Genomic DNA, 4,052 nt, shown 5'->3' on the forward strand with positions numbered 1-4,052 from the left:
AAAAATGTCCAAAATAAAGATTGACAAAATGGGAGAAAAAAAAGGTTTAAAAATAAATTTTTGAAAAAAAAGTTCAATCTGCAAACTGCCCGCAATCGCCCCGCACATCCGCGAACCCTATCCGCACAAACCGCATTGCGGGCGGTTGCGAGTTGACTTTTTCCCAAATCGCATAGACGCGGGCCGGTCCAAACCGAACCGCGGACACCCTTAGCGGTGATAGCTTTGATTATCGTCACCAGAGCAATCAAATCCTGTCTTTCGGTGCTGATGATGGCGAACACGTAATCATCGGCCTTGGCATTACCATCATCATCAGCCTTCCCCTTAAAATATGGTGTTGCAAACGTATCAATTATCGAACTCATGACGATGATGGCGGCAACATTTGTGATGTTATATTTTAAGAGAAAACCAATGATAATGGTAATGCCAAGGCTGATGATTACGCGTTCACCACCATTAGTATTGGAAGTATAGCGATCCCGATTTTGACCCAACGCTCGTAGTAGTCTAGATTCGGGTTTATGGTTTCTGAGTGTTGCTCATTGTCTTTTTCTCTCTATTCCTACCTAAATTTGGTTATTTGGGCATTTTGACTGTGCTTGGAACAGGTTGGTTGCTTAGTTTTCAAACCTTGTGTTGTCCAGAATTTTGGTCTTTCGCTCAAGCGGCCCTTTTTACGCTCGAGCGGGGTTTGCAAACTTTCAGTACTTTGCACGTTTGCAAAAGTACTATAGCGGCGTTTTTCAGGCTTGAGCGGCGTTTCCTATGCTCGAGCGGGTGGGCGCTCGAGCGTCCCTTCTTGCGCTCGAACGGTTTGTCTGTTGTCTATAAAAGTACTGGAGGTGTGTATTCTGCGCTTAAGCGAAACAACTTATTGTGTTTGACGCTCAAACATCAACTCTTCCGCTCGAGCGAACTGTGCGTATATCAAATCATGACAATGACTTTTTATATCACTTTTTCAGATCTTTTCTTCTAAAAACCCTAAAGTGAGACATTCTCTCTCTAAAATACTCTCTCTCTACTTTTTCTCCTTGATCCGTTGATCTCTCCGCCCTAGTGTCTTTGGAAATAGGGTAGAGCATCTTGGGAGTTTCACTTTAAACCGATCGAAATTTGGTTTTGGCGTTGTTGAAGTTTCATGCTTGCTCCATTAGTGTTCTAAACTTGAGGTAAGGACTCTCGACACCTTAATATGAGTTTTAACTTGGTTATATGTCGTTGTGTGAAAATGGTGGGAATGTTTTGAGCAAACCTAGGGTTTGGGTTCAAGGTTGAAAAAAGGGTTTTCTATGTGGGAGTTATATAAATACTTATGGGGTTTGGATATGAGATTGCCATGTGTCGAAATAGTTGATTTTGGCCTTTGGGTTGATATTTGGAAAATGAGGAGTTTTGCCTTAAAATGTCTTGGATAATTATTTTGTACAAATAATGAAATTAGTATAGGAAATGTGAAATTGGGAGGATGTATACATGAATTATGTTGTTGAATTTGTTTAATCACTCACCTATAGAAATTTGATGAATAATTTGTTATAAATATTGTATATCTGTTTAGATAGAACTGTTTTGGGCTATTGGTGGAGGATAATCATGATTGTTGTAGACATTGTATGTGAATTAGGCGAATTGAAACTAATCCTTTAACCATTATCATTGAATATGATTATGAATGATATACATTGTATATGTATGATATTTGGGAGGAGAAAAGAGATGTACTCCATGTTTTGAGGAGGAGAAAGGGGATGGACTCCATTGAACTAAGTTGACTTGTGTGTCTAGGGTAAAAGTCCCAAAAACCATTTGTATACATGGGTGCCGATTCCCGTGGACGAAATTTTTGTAAAATGGCAAATAGAAGTGAATATATGGTGTGATTGATTTTAATTTGTTGGAAATCTATGAGGTGTATCCTCTGTTGGGTGGATTAAATACTGTGGATATATCTATTGAACTGAAATGAAGGGAATGGAATGTAAGTTTGGTATACCATGATTTTGGAGAAAGTTTTAAGGATTTTGCTGCAGGACAATGAAAATGTGCATTACACTTATGTCTTGTTAATTCTCATATATTGTGTTAGATTGTTTCTACTGGGTTTTGGCTCACCCTACTTTGGGAATCCATTTTCAGGTACCGGTGACATGTTTCCTCTAAGGACGTAGCTTGGGAGGACTTAGGAGCTGGATGCTCTATATTTTGTTGATTTGTACTTAATGTTTATTCAAGCCGAAGGCTTTATATGTATAGAGTTTATGGCGCTCTCTTTTGTTGTAACCAAGCAATGTCTTGGGAAGGTGTAAGCCTGTAGGGCATTTATTTTTGTTGATTATTAGCTGGTAGTACATGCTATAGATTCAGGTTGAATATTAATGAATGTATATTACATGTATTATCTTTTGTAATACGAATTCTGATAAATGAAAGCATGTTATTTTTATCAACATTTTGCTTTAAGGGTTGGATTTATTGTAGTATATTTGGGGCGTTACAGGAAGACAGACTTCGATTGTTCTAGCGACAAGCTATTGTTGCCAATTTGTGTACGAGTGCTTAACTCTTGTTGCTTCCACATGGTCCATTCTATGTCATTAGTGGTGGATTGATGGTTTCAAATTAGCGCTCCTAAGCATTTTTCTTTTTATCCTTAAAGGTAATCTTACTTATGGGTAAAATTGAAAAAAAAAAAAAAATCTCAAATAGAGGATGTAAAGAAATAATGTGTTGTGTAAGTAGAATTTTACATAATTTTATTACACTAACATTTTTATTAAATTGGTTAGGCTTCTCTCATGTTCATATCTCTACATGAGAGAATTTAAGGGGGCCGTGAAGCCTACCACATGTCTCATTTCGATGATCTGAACCATTGTCTTCTTAGGAATCGTTGAGTAGAATATTCCTGAAAAAAATGAAAATGATTGGATATCGGTAGTTTTATGTTTGATTCAAATTTATATTACAAAAAATAAATAATTATTCTTGAAATTATATTTGTCATCCATTTTTTTAAAATAAAATATGATTCAAACATATTGCTACTGATATCTAATCATCTTGATTTTTTGCATGAATATTCTGCTCAACAAGTTTTAAAAAGTAAACGGTCCAGATCACCGAAATCGGTTCCAAAATGGGCCTATTAAGCCCAAATACTCTTTCAAATTGAGATAACAACTTGAAAGAAACCAAACTTTTATTAAATATCTTACTTAGATGTATAGGAAGTTAAATATGATTAATCAATAGGTTATTAAAAAAAAAATTGGACTGAGAGGAGCTTTTCTTCATTTGATAAAATAATTATGAAAATTGGATTGTAATCCTTTTCATTGCATATTTATAATGGAAATATTTCATTACATGATTCAATGGTAAATATAATGATCATTTTAAATTTAAAAAAATTATAAATTTACATTCATATTTCATATTCGTTAATATTTTTTTTTATGAAAATGTGCAGACGAGCAGTATATGTTATATTTTATAGATAAAATTGTAAACTTGTTCAACGTAATAAGTTAACATCAATTAACTCAGGGACTATTTTTTTTCAAAGTTCTTAATTAGCATTATCAATTGAACAAATTGAACAAAGTTAACATAAATTTTAGGGTAAATTACAAATATACCTCCTAAGGTTTGCTTAAAGTACAGATTGTCCCCTGTAGTTTGAAAAATTACAAATACCTCATTGTTAAAAAATTTACTTAATAGAATTAACTAAAAAAAAGTAATTCATAATTGTTCTTTTATACAATAATAAAATTATCTAAATTATTAATTGAAACATATTTATAACACCATTAAAAACTGTTAATTGACTTGATAATTTATTAATAAAATTGGCGATTTATTATGAAATTAGAAATCTCAGGGGGTGAAATGTAATTTCTAGAACCACAGGGGCGATTTGTATTTTAATCAAATCTCAGGAGGTGTATTTATAATCTATCCTAAATTTTAAAATTAAGAGTTAAAATTAAATTAATTGAAATTATACGAATTAAAATAATACAAGAGATACAACAAAGATG

The sequence above is a fragment of the Camellia sinensis genome, chromosome 12 (genome assembly GCF_055761805.1).
Source record: "Camellia sinensis isolate YWXY chromosome 12, ASM5576180v1, whole genome shotgun sequence".
Lineage (NCBI taxonomy): Eukaryota > Viridiplantae > Streptophyta > Magnoliopsida > Ericales > Theaceae > Camellia > Camellia sinensis.